The sequence below is a fragment of the Mirounga leonina genome, unplaced genomic scaffold (assembly GCF_011800145.1).
Source record: "Mirounga leonina isolate KUSES-001 unplaced genomic scaffold, KU_Mleo_1.0 Mir_82, whole genome shotgun sequence".
NCBI classification, from domain to species: domain Eukaryota; kingdom Metazoa; phylum Chordata; class Mammalia; order Carnivora; family Phocidae; genus Mirounga; species Mirounga leonina.
In genome coordinates, this window is record NW_023270825.1 from 22,080,703 (window position 1) to 22,106,921 (window position 26,219).

A 26,219-nucleotide genomic window follows, 5' to 3' on the forward strand; every position below is an offset into this window, starting at 1 on the left:
TTTGCCACCTGTTCAGCTGTGCGGTTTCAGCTGCTGCTATGAAGATCTCCCAGCAATGCCCAGTTCTTATTTCAATACCCATTAAACCCAGGCTGCCTTTAGTCATGCTCTCTGCATTCTGACCTTCTATATTTCTATATGAGTCCTGGCTAGAAACATCTATGGTCAGATAATCCAAAATCACTCATCAATTCTGAAGCACTTGGTAGACACATCTTTGTGTATGATACTATAATTAGCACTATCTAAAGTAAACTTGAGAAACATAATTTCTGCCTGACAGCAATTATAATCTAAAACATACTCATATGTCATTCAGGTGTGTGTATACCTGGGTATATAGTAGATACTGGTTTTTTACCTCACTAGCAACAATTCCACGTTCTTCCATAAATATCTCTATTTTCTGTGCAGGGGTCTATTCTTTCTTCACTTGTAATTTGCGTGGCTGGGTCTGGCTTCACCAGCAGCTTTGGTGGTGGAACACGTGACCCCAGAACCAAGAAAATCAGCATATCAAGACGATAGAATGTGGTCACCAAAGTTGGCATCATCTTACAACCCAAAAAAGGCCTGTCTAGGACTAAAATCAACATAGAAAGCTGAGCTTGGAGATGATGTTCACTCCTGACAACTTTACTTGGGTCCCTAGTAACTTCTGTCTAAAAGATTGAATATGGCAGAAGTGATACAATTTGACTTTCAAGTCCAGATATCATAGAGAGAGTATCTTGCACCGAGCTTGCTCTGTTTTGGATCACAAGGTCTGGGGAAAACCAGTCCCATGCCTGAGGACACTCACATGGTCCTGCGGAGAGGCTCCATTTAGGGTGGAGCTGGGCGCTCACTGGCCACACCTGGGGAGCAGAACCTGTAGCTCAGTCTCTCAGATGATTACAACCCCAGCACACATCTTGACCACAATTTATGAGAGACCCTTGAAGCAGAAGCACTCAGAAAAGTCAAAACTCATGCCCCAAAGAAACTGTGAGGATAGAAAAAGTGTATTTTTATTTTAAGTCATTGTGTGGCAAGTAGTTTTTTGTTTTTTTGTTTTTAACATAGCAACAGATAACTACCTCACTCACACCAAAAGAATCCTGACTAATAGTTAAAACCAAAACAAAATAAGCAAACACACCATTTTTTTTTTCTGCCAGGTCAAATTTGCCATCTCCTTGTCTATGTTCCCACTTCACTTTGTATGACCAATTGCAGCACCAAAGATGTAAAATGTGAAAAAATTTGCCGGATTGATATCTCTTACAAGAGAACCTCAGATAAAATATTTAAATGTAAAAAAAAATGAAACCTTTAAAAAGAAAATAATTTTGAAAACTTTTCAAAAAGTAGGCTTTTCTGTTTCCAGTAACCCATAATTCCATATAGGAAAAGACTGACAGAGTTTTCTGTGTAAAAATTTTAAAATGGTAAGCAAAATAAAATCCACACTGAAGGTCAAAAGACAACAGGAAAAAAAAATATATATATAACCTTTGATAACAAAAAGATCAGTCTTGCTAATTTTAATATATTTCAATTAAAATAGGGCAATTGATAAAAGAAAATGAATCAAAATGAATCAAATTAGCTGATAAACATGAAAATATTTCAGTATCACTAATAATCAAGGGGAGGAAATATTTTAATGCAATATCTTTTTTATGTTTCAAAACTTGATGAAAAGTTGGCAGTTTTTATTATCAGCAAGACTTTGAGGAACTAGATATTCCTAAGCTACTAAGCATCCAATGAGGGTAAATTATCTTTGTTTGTTTGTTTTTGTTTTCTCAAGCTAGTTTAAACTGGGTTTCTGTCACTTGCAATTTCTGTCTTCATATAACTTTTTAAAATAAACTTGTTTACCAAATAAAAATATATTATCCCTATATATATAAAAATTTCAATCTAAATATTTAACATCAGCCTCAGAGAGAAAATAGGGAAAGACACTAATTTCACTTATGTACAGTCCTCGGTTAACTAGGTACAATCGCCTCTGTTCTTGCTTGCTTTAGAGTAGTCTGAAAGCTTAATTTCATTTGGTTTGTGATGGATTTCATAAAAGAGAACTCTAGACTTAAATCAAGTCTAAATAAGAAAAAAAATTTTATATATAAACATAAAGTCTGAGGACATTTTATTTTACCAAATAGATGCTTGCTTTTAAAAAAGTTTTCTTATATAATTCCTGTAGATCACAATTTCCTCTAGCAAACCTCTGACATGATTCAACTTACAAGAAACTTTCCAGAAACATCTACATATGTCTGGCTGGGCCATGAACACATGATGCAAGAGTTCAACCTCATTCTTGACTATTGAAATTAACTTGCAAGAACAGAAGCAGGGCCCTAAATGAAGTCAAACAAGGTGGGGCAAACTTTTAGATATCCTCTGAGTAAAATGAAATCTTTTTAGCAACACCTGGCACTCTTACTTCCTTTAGATGATTTATTTTATCCTTGAGTTGGTGTAGTTTCTGTCTTGTGAAGAGCAATTTTTTCCTGTACGTTTGTGTGTCATTGCAATCAAAAAACTTTACAGAAAGCAAGTGTTAAAAAAAACAGACTGATTGTATTGCTTGGTTGATTGAATTCTCTCTCTATAGAGTCATAAATGCAGACATCTCAAGGACTAGAAAAATGTCAACTTATAGACTGCATGGAAATTGTGGAGAATTTCGAATCTCTGCTTGGGTTGCATAAATCCTCTAATCACTATGCTAAGACATAAAGTTATCTGCTCTCTTGGACTATTAGCTGATTGTGTTTTTAATATTTCAATGAGATATTTTGGTCTGGGGACGCAACTATGAATAATAGAAAGATTCTGAAAAAGCGTAAGTAGCAAGCATATTCTAGCCCAAAGAAAGAGTTTCTTTCCTTACAAGGTGAAAAGTAACACTATAGCATGTTATTTCTGTTGTTTAAGGAATAGGTGACTATCATGCAAGGTTTTGGCCCACAGTTTAATGGGGCATAGAGCTAAGGTTGCTCCCAAAGGCCTGAGGATGATGACAGATGAAGAATATAATTTCAGCTATGGTATTTGCCAATGATTTCCACTTAGAGACGATGGGTCCTGGGATATTGTGAAGATAATAATGGATGTTTAAATTAGAGAAGACAACTGAAATGACTTAAGAAATAAGGGAATATATCAGTCATTTCTTGAAAAACCCAAGGGTAGAGCTTCATGAATGTCTGGATGAATTTAGGAGCTCAAGCCATGGCAAAGAAACTGGTCTCTCCATCGCTATGATGATTAATTTTATGTATTGATTTGATGGGGTCACAGGGTGCCCAGATATTTGGGCAAATATTATTTCAGGTGTTTCTGTGAGCGTGTTTTTGAGTGAGACTGACATCTGAACAAGGAGCTTGAGTAAGCAGATCACTCTCTCGGGTGTGGGTGGGACTTATGCAATCAGTTGAAGGTCTGAATGGCCCATAAAGGCTATTTGAGCTGAGATATCAGTCTTTTCCTGCCTTCTGACAGGAACTTGAAAATAGAATCTTCTGGGGTCTAAAGCCTGCCAGCATCTGGACTGGAATTTATACATTTGTAGGTGTTCAGATTCATACTGGAAGTATACCAGCTCTCTTGGGTCTCCAGCTTGCTGACTGTGCATCTTGGAACTTCTCAGCCTTCATAATTGCATGACCCAATTTCTTGGTTCTGTTTTTCTGGAAAACCCACTCTTCCTCTTCCTCTTCCTACTCCCCCTTTCTCTCCTGCTCTTTCTTTCATATCTCTACACATCAGTACCCATTCATGGCAGGAGAACAGCTAGTAGCAAAGCCAGGCTTCATACACCCCCAACGTTAAATAAAATTAAGAGTGTCTCATTGTTTGAAATCCCAGTAAAATCCCCATTGTATTTTGATCACTCTGATTCATACATAGGCACAGACCAGAAACCAAGCAGCTTGGGCAGAGGAGTATGCTCTGATTGACCGGACCTGAGCCCCATGCCCATCTCTTGAGCCAAATGTAGTATCAGATCCATCCAGAAGACTGAAAATGGTGGTTCTATGAGTTGTATTGTGCCTCTCAAAAAGATATGTTGAAATGCTAACCCCCGGTACCTCAAAATGTGATCTTATCTGGAAATGGGACGATTGTAGACATAATTAATTAAGATGAGATCATACCAAAATAGGATGAGTCCTTAATCAAATATAGGCTGGTGTCCTTATAAGAAGACAATGTGATGGAGGCAGAGATTGGAATTTTGCAACTGCAAGCCATGAAACACTGGAGATTGCCAGTAAACCACCAGAAGATAAGAAGAGGCAAAAAAAAGATTCTTCTCTTCAGGTTTCAGAAGGAACATGGCCCTACTGACACTTTGATTTTGGACTTCTAGCTTCCAAAACTGTGAGATAGTACATTTCTGTTGTTTTAAGCCATCTAGTTTGTGGTACTTTCTTATGGCCACCCTAGGAAGTGAATAAATGTGGAGAGGTTGTTTATCAAAGGACTAGAAAGGTATGGTTATTAGAAGAAGAATGGAAGTTGGGGGAGGGGGGATATAAAAACAAATATCTTGGTGTAGGCTTTGCAAATCATTTTTATTATTTTTAAAATAAAACAAATACTGTGTACTTAGCTATGAAAACACTACTAGAGTAACCAAAACACAGAGATTTGGTGTTTAGATGAAATTCTTTCAACCCAGTTGTTGTTCTTACCAGAGCAGAAATTCTGCTGGTCAATTACTCCATTTTTTTCTTACTTAAATGAGAAAGAAAATGGTTGCTTTGAAAAAATATATTTCTGAATGTAGAATCATGGGTTGTGTAGAAAGTAATAAAGGAATCTCTTGTATAAAAATATTTAAACTTTTGGCATCCCATATAGACAGAATAAGATTCTCAGTGAAATCTCGGAATCTGAGTAGTAGTACCTATGACACATGATTATCCTTGCTGAGTGTCCCTTCCTGACACAGAGTGAATGGAGTTAAGTACACATAACATTGTTAGTGAAAAGACATACAGTTATGCAAACAATAGAGCAAGTGACATGAAAATAGCACTGATGTAATTGAATGAATGTGAAATCCATTTGTCAAATACTCAATAAGGTAAGCACTTGGGATATTTAACAATTTACTTGGGTGATGGTATGCATTTTCTAATTTATTGGATGCTTGCTTCTTTCATAAAGGTAAATTATATATCATTAATCTTTCTAGGAGCCTGTTGTCCTCAAGTTAATTTAGTGATTATTTTTTCAAATAATATACCTGCTAGAGAAGTAGTATGTAATCAATACAGGAAAGTAATCAGGTGAAGAGGAGAATATGCTCCCATTTTTTTCTTTTACAATTAGTAGGATATACTATCAGTTTGGGATAAAGAGAAGGCTTAAAACAAGAACAGAGATTCAACTTAAACTTGCATATCAGACAGTCCTGATGAAATTTCTTCTACATGGGAGGTTCTTTTATTTTCTTAGCTGTTTCATCTCTTAGAACCCTGACTCCAGCCAAGTTCTGCTGGTTCTCTGGCATCACCTTTCTTCCCTATACTTTATTTCAGAACCACCCCACTCATCCCCAGGGAACTATGATCCCGTATGTTCCTATATTTTATTATGCACATCAATTTGTGCGCCCATTTGTTCGTAATACCTCTTATCCCTTCTAGCCCTGGGCTTAATACTTATATAAGCAAAAGGACCATTAAAGTGTTTCCTGAGCATTCTGTCTTTAAGAGAAATGCGCCCTGTCTTTATCAATAGGCTCTAATTATAAGCATTTTTAAATGTTCTGTTTTTCACTGCTTCTGGTAAGGCCATGCAGGCTCCTACCTAATGTGAGCTCCCACAGATAGCAACCATAAACTCTGGACAAAACACAACGAAGTACTGAAAGCACTAGAGAATTAACATAAACTGATTCTGAAGGGGAGCTGACACTTGGGAAAAGTAAAAAGGTGCTGAATATATTTCAACCCTGTACTCCTCCACCTCCTCCTTCTTTTTCATCTCCTCCTCCTCTTCTTTCTCCTCCTTCTCCTCTTCCTGCGTCTTCTTTTTCCTTTTTGCCAGTTTTTAGCTTAGGGAAGGTGAAAGTCTAACAGAAAACCCACAGTCTTTCTGGCTTAAAAACCAGAGGACAGAATTGGAGAGTGACAACCTCTAAAAAGCGAAAGGGTGGGGGAAATCCCAGAAAGAAGAACACCAGAGAGGAGGAGCTGTCCATTCTGTGTATAAACTTTGCCTGCAGATCTCACTGGCACCTGAACAATGTATGTATAAGCCAGACTCCAAGAAAATCAAGAATAAAAGAACTGAACTAAATTTGAATTGGCATCCAAAGGACAGCCTTTACAATCTAACAAAGTTTGTAGCCTGTAAAAACAAAACAAACAAAACTATCAACTCATTTTAGAGGAACATAAATCCAGAGCATCTACAATGTAACTTGCATAAAGTACGGGATACAATCCAAAACTACTTGGCATAAGAAGATACCAGAAAGTGTGACTATATAACCCCAAGTTGATTGACATAGATATTAGAAGTAGCTGACAAGCATTTTAAAACATTCCTTAAAGCTGTGCTCAATAAAATAAAGAGCAGTATGCTCATAGTGAATGAAAAAAAGGAGTGAAAATAAAACTTCAAGAAAAGAACCAAATGAAAACTCTAGAATTGAAAAACACAATATTAGAGATTTAATAATCACTGAATGACCTTAATTGCAAAATGGAAACTCAATAAAGACAGGGGCGCCTGGGTGGCTCAGTCGTTCAGCGTCTGCCCTTCGGCTCAGGTCATGATCCCGGGGTCCTGGGATCGAGCCCCGCATCGGGCTCCCTGCCTGGCGGGAAGCCTGCTTTTCCCTCTCCCACTCCCCCTGCTTGTGTTCCCGCTCTAGCTGTCTCTCTCTCTCTGTCAAATAAATAAATAAAATCTTTAAAAAAATAAAAAAAATAAAGACATTGTTTCTCCGCAAATGTACCTATAGATTGATTGACTGCAATTCCAATCAGAATCCCAAGAGGTTCTTTTTGGCAGAAATTGATCATCTGATTATAACATTTATACAGAAAGGTAGAGGATCTAGAAAAGTAAAAAGAACACTTTGAAATAAGAACAAAGGTATAGGACTTACCATAAAGTTATAGTTATCAAGACAATGTGGTATTGGCATAAGAATAGTCATATAAATCAATGGAACAGAATAGAAAACCCAGAAAGAAACACATGTATATGGTCAATTAAATTTTAAACAAGATACCAGGATAATTCAATGGAGAAAGGAGGGGAAAGGGTAGTCTCTTCAAAAATTAGTGCTGAGAAACTAGATATCCAAATGTAAAGAATGAATCTCTACCATACACAAAAATTAATTCAAAAGAGACCACAGACATAAACATAGAACCACAAATTAATCAAGAAAAATAAGAACATTTGTTCACAGACAGATTTATATAAAAATGTTCATGGGAATTTTACTCATAGTAGCCCAAACCTGGAAAAAGTTGAGGTGTCCATCAATAGAAGAATGAATACAAAATTGTGGTATACTCATCAATGGTCATAAAATGGAATACTACTCAGCAAAGTGGAAGGCTAATATAGGCAACACCATAGATGAATCTCAGAACCATCATGCTGAGTAAAAAAAAGCCTTACATAAAAAAAGAACATTTCATAACATTTCATGTGTATGAAGTTCTAAAATAGAAAAATCTAATCTAGGGTAGAAAAATCATGACTAGGTTGTCTCAGGATTGATGGAAATGTTGAAAACCTTGGTAGGGTTTGGATTACATAAAAGTATGCATTTGTCAAATCTCAGCGAAAATACCCTTAAGATTTGTTCATTTCTTCATGTATAAATTTTATATCAAAAGAAAAGTGTTCCAATATTGAGCTCTGGTTAATGATAAGCTTGTTCAAGTATTTAAGTGGAAGTGCACTGATGTCTGCCATTCCCTTGGAAATGTAGAAAAAAAAAATCCAACTTAGAAGGGGAAAATGTTTGGATTCGTAATTACAGAGAGAACTAGACAGGTGATAAACATGTACAAGAAAATGGTAATAGTAAAATCTAGGTTGTGGTTATACGGTATTCACTGATGCAATATTGTGATTTATAAAAGATATGTATTTGGGCATTTACATCACTAAGTTACATTTTTCATATGTATTTGGTCTGGTCCACAGCTCCTGGCTTATGGCTCCCTAAACCCTTGGAATTTCCTGAATGATAAGAGCAATGGGAGCACCTATTATTATAATATTTGGTCTCTTGTGCTCAGTTCCTGAAATCCCTTCAGAACCATAAAGGTGAAAGATGTGTCTTGTTATTTATAATGAGCCCTGTTTCTCCACAACTGAGTTTATGATAATGAGGTGACTTTTGGAGAGCACCTAAGGATGGAGGCTGGTTGATAGGGGATCCAACCTTGAATACAGGGTAGGAACTTTCAGTTCCACTCCCTGGTTTCCTGAGAGGGGAGAGGGTCTTGAGATTGAATCAGTCACTCATGGCCAATGATTTAATTAATCATGCCTATGTAATGAAGCCTCCATAAAAACCCAAAAAGAGGGGGTTTGGAGAGCTTCCAGGTTGGGGAACCAGAACCCTTTCATGTGCTATGGTGCCAAGGCCCAAACTCCATGAGGAGAAGCAGCTTTGTTTGGGACCCCACTTAATATAGCTCTTCATCTGGCCCTTTAACATCCTTTGTAGTAAATTGATAATCTATTGACTAAATGGGTTTCCTGAGCTCTGTGAGCCACTCCAGCAAATTAATCCAACTTGAGAAGGTGGTTATGGGAACCTCTGACAGAAAGTCGGTCAGAAGTACTGGTAACAGCCTAGACTTGTGACTGGCTTCTACAGTCCAAGGAAGGGGGTGTAGGAACCTCCATTCTGCAGCTGGTCAATCAGAAGCACAGGCAACAACCTGGGCTTGTGATTGGCATCTGAAGCAGAGGCCAGTCCTGTAGGGCTGAGCCATTCACTTTGTGGGATGTGGTGCTTCCTCTGGGTAGAGAGTGTCAAAATTGGGCTGAATCATAAGACAGCCAGCTGGTGTTGGAGCATTGCTTGTTTGAATGTGTGAGGACTTCTCCTCCACTTCCCACATTGGAACTGGTTCTAGAACTTTTCAAGTGAAAACTTTGTTCAACTTTGCTGTATGTATGAGAACTTTTGTGAAAAACAGTGTCCATTTCTCCAGCTAATCCCTAGGTGAGATAGTCCCTGTTTTGTCTTACACTTTATTTTTGATCGTGGTGGTAGTGGTGCTCAGTGGGATGTCAAAGCAAAAAGAAATATATTTTACAGGTGAGAAAACTTGACTAGAAGGGCAAAGAGAGCTGTCTACAACCATGAGGATGGCAACTTGTGAGCCAGAGCTTGATTCAATTCTCCTGACCCGTAGAGGTTTACTGCACCAGCCTTGGATGAGTGGGTACCAAATAGTAACAAAATTAAAGCTAGATTCTGAGATACCCCAAGGGAACAATTAGATATTGTTATTTGTGATATAAGGCACATCATCCGCAACACATATCCCCTCCATTCCTGGCATTGAAATGTTTTCAGTCCGTGGACAGACATAATTATGGAAAGATATTGCTTTCTATAAATTGTGTTAGTGACCATAGCCTCTACCAGAGCTTCTCAAATAATGCATGTATTTTTTAATTAATCACCAGCCAAAATTTGTAAAAATACAGTAACAATTAATTACCAGAAAATAGGTTTTACTAAAGAAACATGAACACTTATAAAATAAAAAAAAGAAACATGAAACATAAGCCCCCATTTTTTATTATTAGCTTCAACAGACATTATCAAATTGCTAAAGAAGTTTCTAAAGGCTTACCCTCAATTTCTGTTCTTATTTTTTCACAGATAAGTAACAGCTTTTGGACTAGCATTTAGTGGATGAGTCGAATCACAGGTTGGTGTTGAACTGGCCTAAATTTTATGATGGAAAGTCCTAATTTTGAATTTAATTTTGTCCTTAAATTGGCGGCAACTATTGACTACAGCATCTACTATTGCAGGCAGGGAACTATCACCACAATAATTAAACTCTCCAATCTCATCTACTGGGCTGAATGGTGGCCCCCCCTAAAAGATCGGTTCACCTGAAATCTGCGAATGTGACCTTATTTGGAAAAAGGATCTTTGCAGATGTAAATAATTAAGGGTCTCTAAATGAGATCATCCAGGATTATCCAGGTGGACTCTCAGTCCTATAACAAATGCCTTATAAGAAGAGGAGAAGACACACAGACCCAGAGAAGATGATGGGAAAATGGGGGCAGAGATTTGTGTGATGAGCCCACAAGTTAAGGAATGTCGAGGACTGCTGGCAGCCACTGGATGGAGCAGATTCTTTCTCAGAATCTCCAGAAGGAACAAACCCTATCAGCTCCTTGATTCTGGACTCTAGTCTTCAGAACTGTCTGAGAATAAATTTCTATTGCTTTAAGCTGCCCAGTTTGTGGTAATTTGTTACAGTAGCCCTGGGATACAAATATATAGTCCTATAAAGAACTAGTTGATCTGGACCAGATCCTGGAAACCACCTTCACTGAAACCTAGATGGAACAAATCTAGAATTCTCAAGGCCAAGGAAGCAAGTCTCACTCTTCTAAGAGAAGAAACAATAATGAAATAAAATAGTAAGTCAATAAAAAAAAACTAGGCAATCCTGAACACCTTATTTAAAATTCTACCCCCTGACACTATCAATCTCCCTTACCTTAACATGTTTTTCCCATAGCATTTATTTTTGACCCAATAAATAATTTTATTTATTAATATATTTATTTATATTGTCTATATACTACAGAGATAAGATTCATGAGGACAGAGATTTTTTGTGTATTCTCTTCACTGCTGTCTTCCTAACATACAAATCATTGCTTGCATATGGTAAGTATGCAATAAATACTTGTTGAATAAATGGCTAAATGCATTTACATAAATATCACTTATAAGAAGGTCAATGAAGTAAGAGGTCCATCATTAGGGAAAATTTAAATGACCTGATTATAATAAAGGAAGAACTTTTTTTTTTCTTTTGTATTCCCTGTTAAGGAGAAGGATATTCAAATCAGAGAGAAACAAGTATCAGTAGGAGAAAAGTGAAACCTGGAGTGGGCGAGTATTTGGTAAGAGAATTCCTCATGGTCTAAATTAACTTTAATTTCCAGGCCCAGGAGAAGTACCCTTTACTCAATTGATTTACATGTCAGCGTACAGAACTTGCAGATGCAATTATAGAACCACCAGCTTACCTCTACTTGGAGAAATGATGAAAATGCCAGGTCGGAGGTTAAGAAATAAAAAATGTTTTAATTTCCAAAAGAGGGCAAAGTACCTTGAAGAAATTTTAGACCAGCATTGCTAATTCGATTGTCTTTAAGAGCTGGGACACTGATGCACATCAATGAAGCAAGCAGATCTCCTTTCCTTTCCTTCCCACAGTAGCAAACATTTAATTAGGCAAAATGTATATAGTACTTGTGTGCTAAGCTCTGTTCTAAGAATTCTACATGGATTAACTAATTTCATCCTCATAAGAACCATTTTAGAAATGTGCTATTATCCGCACAATAGGGAACCACATTTCTTCTCTTATAGAAAACAAAGAAGTTAAGTAATTGGTCAGGGTAAGATAGCTAAAAAGTGACAAAATTTTTAGGACTCAAGCCTTAGTGTTCTGACTCCAGAGTATGTGCTCTCTCCACTATTCCAATGCTTCTCACATGGAGCATTCATTAGCATTATCAAGAGAGCTTGTGGAAACACGGATTTCTGGTCCTCACTTTTGGAGTTTCTGGTTCAATGGGTCTGGGGTGAAACCTGAAAATTTGCATTTATAACAAGTTCCCAGGTGATGCTGGCGCTGCTGGTCCTTGGAACACACTTTGAGAACTCCTGTACTATGCTATACAGGCTAGTGGCAAACTAGAGAATGCATGATGAAATCAACCATTTAAAATCATCCATATTCACAGCAAGCAAGAGGAGGAAAGAGGGAAACGGGGAGATGGCCTGTTTTGGGGCTGAATATGTCCTACTTGCATAGCACACCAGAATGAACCAGGTCAACAATCAGGAATGATCTGTTGTGATATATTTGTGTCCTCTTTGTACCCAACAGCATTTACACATCAAGCTGGAAATGGTCCCTACTGACATGTCACCGAGATCTATAATGCATTCTTTTTGTAAAGTTAAATATGAGTAGATACAAACGAATGACAATAAAATGTTTGCAGTATCGTGAGCTGAATAGTGTCCTTCCAAAATTCATTTCCACTCAGAACCGCAGAACCCTAACCTGACTTTATTTGGAAATAGAGTTATTGCAGATGTCTTTAGTTAAGATGAGGTCATATTGGATTAGTGTGAGCCTTAAATAGAGTAATAGCCCTGATAGGGTAATAGCACCTAAATCAAAGGTGTCTTTACAAGAAGAGGAGAGGACAGAAGGATACCCAGGGAAGACAGCTACGTGAAGGTGAAGGCAGAGATTGGAGTTGTGCTGCCATAAGCCAAGGAATGCCAAAAGCCACTAGAAGCTCAGAAGGGGCAAGGAAGGAATTTTCCCTAGTGTCAGCTGGAGAAAGGGGAAGAGATCATGTTTTGGGACTGAATATATTCTGCTTGCTATAGCACCCCAGAATGAACAAGGGCAATAATCAGTAAGGGTCTGTGTGGTATATTTCTGTGCTCTTTGTACCCAACAGCATTTGGTTTCAGATTTCTAGGCTCCAGGACTGTGACATAATAGATTTCTATTATTTTAAGCTACCCAGTTTGTGGTACTTTGTTACGGTACGGCAGCCCTAGGAAACTGATACATGCAGAGTATAAAAAAATAACAATGCAGTAAATGCCAGTGTACCCACCACCCTGTTAAGGAAATAGAACATTACTATAATATTTGAAGTTCTCTGGTAACTCCCTCTGATATCACTCCCATCCCCTGACTCAAGAGAGATAACCACCACCTGCATCATGTCTATTGTTTTCTTACCTTAAAAAAAAAATTTTTTTTCTATCTCTGAACCGTATATCATTTAAGTTTATATGGTATAGATAGGGTTCTAACATAGATACAGTTTCATTTGATTCATATCCTTATAAAATTTGTTAGACACTTTAACTTTTGCCAGTTGGTTCAAGTGGAAACCATTGTGGTTTGAATCTTCACTCTCATCATTACCAGTGAAGTTTTCTTCTCTTCATGTTTGTTGGCCACTCATGTTTCTCCTTCTATAAAGTGCCTTTTCAATTTGTTTTATTTATTTATTTATTTATTGGCTCATTTGTTTTTCAATTTGTAGGAATTCTTTATACAGCCTAGATTTTAATCCCTTGCCAATCATATGCTTCAAAATTTCTCTTGCTAATTGTCTTATTTCCACTTTTTAAATGACTTAAGTTCTTAATTTTATATAGTTAAATTTATTAATTGCTTCCTTCATGATTCACACTTTTTGTTTCTGTTTAAGAGATTCTTTTCCACCCTAAAGCCATGAAGAAGTTATTCTCAGCTTTATCTACCGTATATTTTAGCTTTGACATTCACCTTTCAATCTTTAAATGAACTGAGAATTTATATTTTGCTTATAAGAGGAAGTACACATCCAATTTCATTTTTTCTATATGTATAATCAGTTGTCTCAATTTGTATTGAAACTCCTGCCACTTCAAGCCAATTTTCATTATTCTTCAATAATAGCTCCATCATAAATTAAGTTTCTATATATGTGTGGATTTGATTCTGGGTTTTGTACTATTTCATTCGTGGGTCTACCTCTGTAACAGTACTACACTGACTTAGTTTTATAAAAATTATTGAACTCTAGAAAGATGAGTCCCCCATATTGTTCTTCTAAAATGTCTTGCCCGTCCCTGATCTTTTGTTTTTCCTTGTAAAAACTTTAATCAGTTTGTCAAATCACACACACACACACACACACACACAATTCCTCTTGGGCATAAATCTTTTTAAAAATGTTTTATAAACAACTCAGGTAAAGTCGTGTAATACTGATTAAAATGCAACAAGAATGGCTAAATCTTAGATAAACAGAAAACAATAAAAAATCTGGAAAAATGTCTATATAGGTTTCATAGAAGTCTAGCAGCATCTATCTAATTAGGAGTTCTAGGTCTGTGGGAGCTTGAGATCCTTAGAAAGTTCACAGTTGTAGGAAAACAAGGCAAACCCACTGACTGAGTGGTTAGAATACTAAAGTATAATGAAGAAATCGTCCTTGAAAAGAAAAGGTAAACAAGCTTTAGTGCTACACCTTTATACAACTCCTCCTAATTCTGTAGATACAAAAATTATATACAGATGTATACCATATGTCCTCAACTTAAACAATTAGAGACAATTAGATGGATTAAAGATTCAAATGTTTTTAAAAAGAAGGGACATAAGTATTATATAAAAGTTCTAAAAGAAACCACAGGACAAGTTTTGTTTGTTTTGTTTTTTAAATAATCTCAGAGTAGGGAAGGCCTTTCTATATAACATAAGGCACAAAAGCCCCAAACAAAAAGTGATAAATTCAGCTACACGAAAAATTGAATTTCTCTGAGATAAAATCCACCATAAGCAAAATCAAAAATCAGATAATAAACTGGGAATGCAATCCATGTTACAGACAAAGCATTAATTCCTTAATGGATATAATAGATAAAAATCTCCTACAAACCAATAAGAAAAAGACCAATAATCCAAAATAAAAACAGAAAAGGATATGAACAGGCATATCACAAAAGAGGAAAATGAGCTATTCTAAAACATAAAAAGATGCTTAGTCTAGATAATAATAAAAGAAATGTAAACTTAAACTATACTGAGCCTACACTTTTCACCAGCATATTATCAAAGATCAAAAACTGTGATCATGTCCTGAAGAAGGGGATATGAGGAAATAGTCACTATCATTCATTGGTGTGAGTGTAAATTACCATAATCTCTATGGAGAATGAATTAACTCTGACTAGAGGAAGGGAGGGCATTTTTCTGACTTCTGGGTACACCTCACAGCTCTCTACCTCCAGAGGTAGTTTTTTGTTTTTGTTTTTGTTTTTCCTTCTGGTAGCTTCACAATGAGCTAATTTACCAGGATGGAGTTAGATCATTGGACTAGCACCAGACCTCTGGTTAATATCAGCAGCATTGAGATGTAAAGACTCTAACTTAGTTCTGATCCTACAAGGGCATTTCCCAGGCCAGGAGGCCTCACTTGTTACAGAATTAAGGAGGTATTCTCTGCCAGATCACCCTAGAAATACAAAGAGCATAATGAGGACAGGGTCATTTCCATGGAACACTTTCCCTGGTGCACCCAGCTGTGCCCAGCCCAGCCTGTGTCTCCTCAGGATGTCAGGAGGACAGTGAACCCTTGCATCCTGCTGGCCCTACCACCTGTGAGCTTTCCCAATAAGCCTAATTTTCTTCCATAGCATGTGACATGAGTATGCACATGTCCATTACCTTTGTAGGAACACTTCCAAATTACAAACACACATATCCATTTACTCCGTAATTTTACTTTTGGGATTTCGTCTACAGATATTCTCATACACACATGAAGCACCTTTATGTAAAATAACTCATCACAGCATTATTTGAGATACCAAAATACTGGAAATAATCTAAATGTCCATAAATAGGAAACTAGATAAATAAATTATGGTGCATGTGTACAAAGGAAAACTATGCAGCTATAAACATGAGAAAGCTCTTTATGGATATGGAAGAATATCTAAAATAAATTTTTAGATTAAAAATCAAAGTACAAAACCTATTATGTAATAAACTGCAACTTGTGTAATAGAAGAGGATACATGTGTGCACACACACATTCATGGTTCCAATTCTGTGCTCTGAAATGATACATATTAAAATGATAACATCAGTTCCCTTTGGAAAGATCCAATTGTTGCCCAGAATAAGATGGAAACATTTTACTGTATACCCTCTTGGGCCTTTAAAATTTTGAGCCATGTAAATGTATTATATCTCTAAAATGAAACATTAACTAAAATAAAATAATTACTCAGGAACTCAAACAAGTCATTGCAGAAGCTAAGGAGCATCAGTTAAAAGAGTTAGGATGGGATGTGGGGAGAGCAGGGGATTGTAGACAACCCCTAAGCCTTCTTTAGTTATAAAATCCTGTAGCACGATAATGCCCCAATACAGCTAGACAGAAACAACAGCTGTTATGTTTCCATACCACTCCCTTTTTCTATACTACTCCAATTTTCATTTTTTCTTTTTTCTTTCTTTGTTGTGGTTGTGGTTGTGGTTGAGTAGCCCTACCTATCCAAGCATGTTTTTAATGGGCTCTTTTAAGATTTTGGAGGAAAGAGGAAACATCTAAGATTGAGTACCTAATGTTCTTTAAGATGGGTTCCTTTCAATTTTCAAGAATGTTTAGCTTAATTTATGTTGACACTTCCCCCCCCCATAAGGAAGAAATCTGACAACCATCCTTATAAAATATGCTGAAATATTTGAAAATATCAAAATACCATGCGCCCCATGCAACTTGAATTTCAGTGAAATGATTTTCAAAAAAGTGGCGGAAAATCACTCTGATGGCCCAGAAGTCTTCCCAAATCCTAGGCCATTCCTAGCAAGGGTACAGAGGATTTTTTGCTCTGCAGGGAACTGGGAAGATGCCAAAGTAATCACTTTCCACTTGCTCAAGTTCTGTCTGCAATTTTTTTTTTTTTTAAGATTTTATTTATTTATTTGACACAGAGAGAGAAAGCACAAGCAGGCAGAGCAGCAGGCAGAGAGAGAGGGAGAAGCAGGCTCTCCACTGAGCAGGGAGCCGGACATGGGGCTCGATCCCAGGACCCAGGGATCATGACCTGAGCCGAAGGCAGCCGCTTAACCGACTGAGCCACCCAGGAGCCCCATGCCTGCAGTTTTTTAATTGGTTATACTTTCAATTCCCCGTCCTACAGTGTTGCTGAGCTGCTTGGAAGGACTGCAAACTTTTACTTCAGAGAGGGGCTAGAAATCTACATCTAAAAGGTTAAGCTTAACGGGGAAATTAGGAATAGTCTGTACAGACAAACATCAACCAATATGCTCTTGAGAACAGGAAAAAGCAGTTAATTGCATCTGTGGTAAATAATTCATAACAATAGCTACTATTTATAGAGTATAAACTATGGTAGGCAAAGTACTTAAGTGATTTACCTACATAAATTCATTTAGTCCTCACATCAATCCTATAATGTAGGATAATTATTATGCCCATGCTCCAGGAGAGAAAGCTTGCAATGACCAGGTCAGTTGCCCCAGTTCACACAGCTGACATTTGAATCTAAGTCTTACTCCACAAGTGGCACGTTTAGTCATTATGCTCTACTCTACTCCAAAGAACACCATCTAGGTGTAATCATTACAACAAACAACTGAGGCTCCTTCGAGTGTGAAAAGAAGGCAAAATAAAACACTGCCCATTAAAACATCTGTGTAGACTATTTCTTCCCCAAGCCTTCAGTAAAACCTTAGGCAGGTGCTATGGCCCTCAGATAGCAAAAGAAAAAAAAAAAATCTCTTTTATTTCTAAATGCAATGACAATCTCATTTCAGAATTAATATGGCCAGTCCACGGTAATAATCAAGACTCAAAGCTTTATTTGAGGTTAAAGTTTTTATTTCACCTTACTACAATAAGTTGTCTCTGACTCATCCAACTTGAGAGCAGCCGCTTGAGAGGGGGTGAGGAAAGGGAAGAGTGGGAGGAAGAAGATATATTAGGGGCAGGAGGCAGGAAAGGTTTAACATTACTAGTAATGTCACACAGTCATGATCTCACTTTGTTGCTTTCTGAGCTTGGCAGACATCCAAAGCTGACTCATAATCTCTTGAGGAGCTTTCATGTGTTTCTCAAAGATTTCCCCACTGGGAACCTCCAGATACATTTCTGAGGTTAAGGCAATGTTTCTTTTCTAGGTGTCTGCTTATAATTTCTCCTTGGACCGTGGACATCCAGCAGTCTATTCTGTTGGGAGCCCTATCTTCCCTCTAGGAAGCCCTCTTGGGTGAGTATCCATGCTGGGTTCCAATTTGAGCCCTGCAATTAATCACTGGGAAACATGTGGTTGCATGCTGCTCTTTACCAGGGCAGCCTCCAACATTTCCCACATTTGGACTGTTCTTGAAATAGATATGGTATTAGTCTATGTATTCCACAGGCTTTTAGAGACAAAGGTGAAACTCCGAGTAGTTTCCTTCATATCCACTTACTTGGCTTGAGGTAAGGGGTCAGAACACCTCTCTTGTCCCTCATGGTGGTGAAGTATGTGTGTTTGAGTCAGAATCAGTAGTGAATTCCATAGCATTCCAGTAACTCCAAAAAAACTCCCTCTAAAAATAGTCCTCTTTCTTGGCCTCTCCAACCTTCTAAATATCCTTGAGGCAGTCATTATGCTGAAGGCTGCCAAAACAAATTTCCAGAATACTTCTTTTGCAAGTCATGAGTATATGACCTGGCTTCTCATTTTAGATCATGGGGGTATTTGGCACCTATTTTTTGTTCTTATTCTTTGGGGTCTTAGTTGAAACTGAGATAGGAAAACCCCATTTCAACATCCTGTTATAAATACTTTTATGTTTTGGTTATAAGTTTCTTATAGGGAATAGAAAATTTAAAAATGAAGAGTTGTCCTGTTTTTTTTTCCAAATAGCTGTTTCTGCTTTTACAATGACATTTTCTTCAGACAGAGCAAGAAGTTGAAATGGGACAGCTCAGATACTAAATGCTTAGGCCTTTTCAGCTTTTAACCTGAAATTATTCTTCCATATTTGAGAATAAGCTTATCCTCTACCATTTCCATTCCAAATCTTAGAGCTTCTGAACCCTCAATTAAGCCTAGCTAACTTAATTATCTCAGCTAAGTGTTTCTTTCTCATTCAGCTTATAGTTCATTTATCCCTTTCTGGGATATGAGTCATTATGATACAGCTATATAACCAATAGACTTGTTTATCTGGAAGTCATTTTAATGTCTTTGAAAGACTGAATTATCATAGCTTATCTGACTTCCGTATAGACGGACAGAAAGAACTGAATTCAATCCCAATAAAGAATTCTCTTCTTGGCCTTAATCCTCTTTGACTGCCCTACATCAATTGCATATTAAAGCTCCTGACCACATCTCATTCCACTGAGTTGCCTCTGACTCTTCCAAGATTAGGGTGACTTTGTGAAATATTCTCTTCCCTTGGCTTCAGTGGATGGTTCTCTTCCTACTTCTCAGGCATTCTTCCTATCTACTTCTTTGAATCCCCATCTGAATAAGTGTCCTTGGCCATTTTCTTCCTTTTTTTTTTTTACCCCTTAGCAACTGCATCCATACCCTGGTGTAATGGCCATCCATGTATAATTAATTCCCCTAGTGTCATCTTTACTTTCTTCTTTGTTCCTTTGCACCTACTGGTGTATTTACTTTTACTGTGGCTCTGGTCATATCAAAGTGCAATCATCTGCCTGGAAGACTGTCTCTGCACCTTGACTATTAGATCATTGAAGTTAGAGATACGGTTTCTTATTCACCTACCCAGTACCTGACATATAGTTGGTGCTCAAAAAAGTTTGAATAAATGAGTACAGGTTCTCTGTCTTTATCCTGCTTGCTGTATAACATCTGCATGTTTGGTCAGTCCTTCAAACTAAACATAGATAAAACAAATGGAATCATTTTTAACTACCAATCCTTCCTTCTGATTTCCCAGCATCAGTCCCATAGGGCTCACCTTTGATTCTTCTGTTGGCCTTATCTACCTCATGTAAACAGTCATCAAGTCCTGTCTATTCTACCTGGCAATATTTTGCATTTATTTCATTCTATTATTCTATTATTGCATTGCTTTCATTTCTAACTTCTGAATCTTCATTACTATTGGTCTGGACACTTCTATTAACTTTCTAAATACTGCGGCAGAGAAAACATAGTTTTGAAATCAGACAGATCTAGGTTCATATCTTGAGTCAGCTTTTAGATGAAAAGCCATATAGTTAACCTTTTTGAACTTCTGTTTCACCATATATGATTTGCATTATAATCATTGATTAACTCCTCCACTAGATATAAACTCCTCTAGGGCAAGAAATGTGTCTTGCTTGACTTTTTATTCTCATAAACCAACCATGGCTCCTGGCATACAGCTGCTAATCATTGATGCTATTTGCTGAATGATTGAAAATGATAATATCTACATCACAAGGCTAACATAAGAAATAAATTAAATGTGACTATATGTCAGGAAGCCCAAACAGCTACGTGGAGGGGCTCATGTTGAGGATAACCAAGACCCCCAGCTAACACCACTAGATGAGCTATCAATCAGCAGCCAGCACCAGCTTCCAGCCATGCAAGTGGTGTCATTTTGGACTTCCCATTCACCCTGGCACTCCAATCAACACCATAGGAAACAGAAAAACCACATAGTCAATTGACAGAGTGTTCATGTTTTAAGTAACTAAGTTTTGGAGAAGTACAGAGATAGGGTACAACTGTAATATAAAACCTAAAACATATGGTATTGATTTTGAGATTGGACTGTGGGGAGGAATGAACAGGAGTAAGGAGACTCAGTAGAGGCTGAAAAGGCAATGAGGAAATTAATATTGGGGACTGAAGGAAAGGTGACCAGTCTTAGGTAGTAATGGAAGATTTGGCAGCCCTGTCACCTACTGTAACATGAATGATAGAAAACGTAATTAATGAACTTGTGGATTTGCCAAAGTAATTTCCAGGAATAATGTTGAAAGTGTCAGTTGTCTTCTTTTAACTGCTGATAATGGAATGATGAAAGAGAAAGAAGACCCAAAGAAACAATTTGGATTTCAAGCAAAATTTAGAGGAAATTTTCTAATCCAAAAGTTCCAAGGTTAGAAAATAAAACTGTTTCTCATTCCAAGCCTCTCCAGATGGCAAAAAGTTGGCAAAGTAAGAAATGATTCTGGGAAAAAAATCAAACCCAGGGTGATGCTAGTATAATGTGGTCTCAGGTCAAAGCTAAGTCAAGGATGTGTCTGTAAGATTATTAAGACCTCATAAAAATTAAAGCCCATGTCTCTTACACTCTCAGTTAGATTAAAAAGAAAAGCTTCTAAAAATTTTAAAGGTGTGCTTAATAGATGCTTCAGGTGGAAAAAAGAGCTTGCAAAAATTTTAGGGACAGTGTTCCACAACCAACCCTCACCCCAAGGTTGGAAGGGCCCTATCTTTAAGAGTAAATATAGCTTTGGTTTGCAGATGTTAACCCCCCAAAGTGTGTGTGGCTGCCATCCAAGGATGCTCACTCTAGTAAGAGTCATAGGAAACCTACAAAGTTTCTAAGAGAAATACCAGAAGGAAGCTCTGCTTATTTAGACTAAAAGGGACTGAGATAGTTAAAAATTAATCAAGGCATCTGGGCCCCAACATTCTTTGGTCAAGAGCAGAATGACAAAACTTCTCAACTACAAGTGTGGGCTATTTCTGTGGAAAAGAAAGGATGATTCAGTGGGAAAAGCCTAGAATTTAGAAGGTGGAGCCAAAAACCAAGGGGAATCACTCAGAGGGAGCAGAACTGGGTCCTAATCAATGTACATTGCCCAATGCTGAAGCAGGAAGGATAAGCAACATGTGTCTGGCTGGGTATCAGAATTTCCATAAACAGTGACTGCTAAGTATAACATATTCCTACTTTATGAATTAGAATGTGTATTATGGTGATCCTAGCTCCATCTTCTCACTGTTGGGAATAGGATTGGGGTAGATAGTTCAGAGGTTTCTGAAACCAAGATGAAAAAAATCTTTGACCCTGAGGGGCGCCTGGGTGGCTCAGTCGTTAAGCGTCTGCCTTCGGCTCAGGTCATGGTCCCAGGGTCCTGGGATCGAGCCCCGCATCGGGCTCCCTGCTCTGCGGGAAGCCTGCTTCTCCCTCTTCCACTCCCCCTGCTGTGTTCCTGCTCTCGCTCTCTCTCTGTCAAATAAATAAATAAAATCTTTAAAAAAAAAAAAAAAATCTTTGACCCTGAGTCTGAACCTGGTGTTAAAATGGGATAAATCTGGGTATAGTAGGGTGAGAATACTTTCCATGTGAGAGGAATATGAATTGTTATAGAGAAAGGATAGTGGTAGACTGTCTTTGCAAAGATGATCGCAACAGTATCTGCTATCCCACATATCTTTGCAATATAATCTTGCGGCTCCCTTATCAAGCTCTGGAGTGTATTTCCCCTTTCCTTAAATTTAGCATGATCCTGTGATCTTTTTTGAAAAAGAGAATAGAATAGATATGCTGTGTAACTTCTGAGGCTGGTACTTAAAACATGTTATAGTTTCCACCTTTGCCACTTGGAACACTCCTTAGATCCTCACTCCTACTCTGTGAGGAAGTTAAAACAGCCCCAAGGAGAGGCTTGAGGCTCCTGGCTTGTGGCACCACGTGTGTTCCCTGTCAGCAATCAGTACCACTTCCGAACAACATAATTGAAATCATTTTGGACCGTCTACCCTTCTTAGCTCCCCAGCTGACACCACTGTCAATCAGAAGTACGCAGAGAATCTTGCGCAATAATAAACTGATATTGCTACTAACTCTTGGAGTGCTTTGGTACACAGTGATAGATTATAGAAACAGTGGACATTTTTAGAGACAGACTGTAAATATCCCAAGTCACTATGTGGGGGCCAGTGGAATGGTCAGAACAGTCAGGTCAGAGTTTTCTATGACCTTCCGTAGTTGACCTTGTGGAGCTGATTATGAATCACCAATGATATTTACATGTCTGGGGCCCGGTGAATCTTTTGAGGTTTAGAATTCCTGGTATCTGATAAGAGTATCTGGTTTAGTAAAAACTTAGTAAGTGAAAACAAACCTCAATGTATGTATACAGGAATACTTAGGTCTTATATTTATTTCTAAATGTTCAGAAACAGGGAATATATACTCAATTTATTTCTCAATCTACTCTCAATTTATTTTGTTGGGCTTTTCCCACTATTTCCTATCAGTCAAAACAAACTATTCATTTCCCCAAGATATCCTTTCCTCTTCAGACTCCATTTTTTTGCTTTAATCATTTACTCAATCATTGATGTAGAAGTTCTCTGTAAATTAGAGGGGACTATAACCTTTTATAACTCTGCATTAGATTTTATGGATATATTTTCTCTACAAAATTATAAAATCCTAAAGAGCAATGGATGTCAATTTTAGTTTTGTTCCAGCCTCCATGCATAGTTGGTAATCAAAAGCATTATATATATATATATATATATATATATATATGTATGTATATGGCTGTCTCTCTATCATCTATTGTATCTAAGTTCCAGATAAACCTATATCCAATCCCTATAAATCCAAACTCTTTGATGGAATGAATGAGGCCCTCCATGACTGGTCCACTGGCCTTTCTCCAGCTTCATTTCTGGCCTCTCAACTGCTCTCACTAGGGATTTGCAGTGATGAAAACTACAAAAAACAAATAACAAATAAATAAACAACCCCCCCCCAAAAAAAAACCCCAGACAACAGGTTCAAAGGATTCGAGGCAGCCATAAATAACAAATATCTATTGTGTAGAATCTGTGACAGAAATTGCTATTGATTTCTCAAGATTCATTCTCCCCTTTCTTTAATAATAGAACCTTTGAATGTTAGCTGGGTATTTGACCATCTGAAATAGAAACTACATTTCCCAGCCTTCTTTGAAGCTAGATATGACCAAGTAACTAATCTCTCTCCACTGAGATATAAATAGAAGTGTCATGTGCAGCTTTTAGGAAATGTTCCTAAAAATTGAGGCTGAGAACTTTCACAGATTTTTCTCCATCCTCCTGCTGACTTGTGGACCTCACGGCACTTAGGAAGTCATCTCGAACCATAGGGTGAAAGCCTCATGTTGAAGATGGTAGAACAATAAAATATAAGGAGTCTGGGTCTCTAATAATCACAGAGTTACAAGACAAGCTCTGAAATGTTTATCTCTAGAGTTCATTTATATCTGAGAGCAATACTTTTGAAGCTGCTGTTATTTGAGCATCTTTATCTCTTGTAGCTGAAACTAGTCTTTTCTAACACCATGCCTAAACTGGGAGGATTGTTGAATGAGTAATCCCCCCAAGTATGAGGGAACAAGACTCTTATTTCGGCTGAAATTTAAGTCTTTGGTTTTCTATCTCTGGATCAACTCAACTCACACATAGAAAATTATCACTTTCATAAATAAAAAGATTTGAGTTCACTTTCAGTTTTTTTGTTTGCTTTCCATTTAATCTAGTTGAAACTGCCTTTGTATGACTTTTTGACAATAGCATCACTTCCCTAATACCCATTTCAAGTGAAAAATCACTGAAATGTGACATGCGGTTTCAGAGAAAAAGAGAGAAAAAAGAGCAGCATTTTCTTCTATGAAAGGATAACAAAGTGCTGATTCCAAGCACTGTCCCTACCCATTCTGTCCTTTCCCTGGATTCCTCCACCCACCTTATTTCCCAAGTCCCTTCACAGGGATGATGAATGGAGGACACTGGCATTTTAACTGCTACCAAGTTGTCAACATTTCCAAGACTATCTCATCTGGCTCATGTATGAAGCTTCTTCCTGGTGCTAAGACAGCCACGGCAGGGCCCCCTGATGCCCATAACCTTTGCTGATTGCCGTATGATAGATAGCACATCAAGCATCAGGTATGATAAACTTTTGCTATGCAAACACCCAAATACTCGTGCTCAACTTAAAAAATGGGAATAGGGATGCCTGTCTATATAATTTCTGATTTGGCAAAGAAGGTAGGATGTCAAGGGAGCATTGTCAGTAGCAAAAGCAATGGGTATGCTTTGTGTTTTCTGAAAAATGTATCTATTCAGCCAATTGAAAAGTCAAAAGAAAGATTAAATCACTAGTTGCCTTTATTATTAAAATAATTCATTAAATTTGTTTTGTTTTAGGAGTCAAGTTCTCTGTAAACCTTTTTATTCCTGTTAAGATTGTTTTCCTTTGTGCTTACCCTGCCCTCCATGTCTTAAATGTCCTCCCTGTTCTTCTCTAATACAGCATATTCTCTACTTCCCTTGAGATTTTGTCATAAGGCCTTGCTTTCTGCAATAAAAAAGTTAAAAATCAACGAACCACCCCCAAGGTAGGGTACCTGGTGGCTACCCGTGATAGGTATAGACAGATTAAAGAGAAAATCAGGATGGTGATTATGATGAGCAGAGGGGGCTTCTTTTGAAGCATGGAATTCTAGTCCCAGATAATTGCTACTCAGAATGATACATAGGCTCCCACACTTTATAATTTATTTGTAAAGGTAAGTCATTGACTTCTTTGTAAATATGAGTGAGTGATCCATCAGAAATTACTCCAAGCAGCCTTGGATATTTTGAGAGAAAAACCAAGCCACATCATTTCATGTCTACTCTGTGGTGAACACAATCACTGGGTATGGGATCATGATTAAGACAGAACCCCTGTCTTAGAAGACTCCTATTCTGGTGGGGAATACAGACATAGGGTTATTCCAGAAACTTGGTTTGTAAAAAGGAAACAACTTGAGAGTAGGAAAATTAAAGGAAAGATGCATTTTAAAATTTCAAGATTTCATATATGCCAAAGAACTCAATAAGAGCACTTCTCAGTATTTATCCAAGAGAAATTAAAACTTGTGTTCATACATTCACATTCATGTTCATTGCAGCATTATTTATAATAGCCAAAAGATGTGAACAACCAGATGTCCTTCAGTGTGTGAATAAACAAACTGATACATTCATATAATGGGATACTACACAGCAACAAAAAGGAATAATAGACGTGCAAGAACTTGGATAGATCTCAGGAACATTATGCTGAGTGAAAAAAGCAATCTCAAAAGATTTCATACCTTATAATTCTATTTACATAATAGTACATATAGTACATATAGTACCCATATAGTACAACTATAGGGATGGAGAACAAGTCAGTGGTTGCTAGGTTAGAGTTGGGGGGAGGGTCTGACTATCAAGGGGTAGCATGAGGGAGTTTCTTTGTGGTGATGGAACAGTTTTATGTCCTGATTGTGGTGGAGGTTACATGATTCAGTGCATCTATATGTGAGATAAAATGTCATAATATTATAAGTAAATACAAAATGAGTGTAGATAGAAATGAATCAGGTTTGTAGTTAACAAT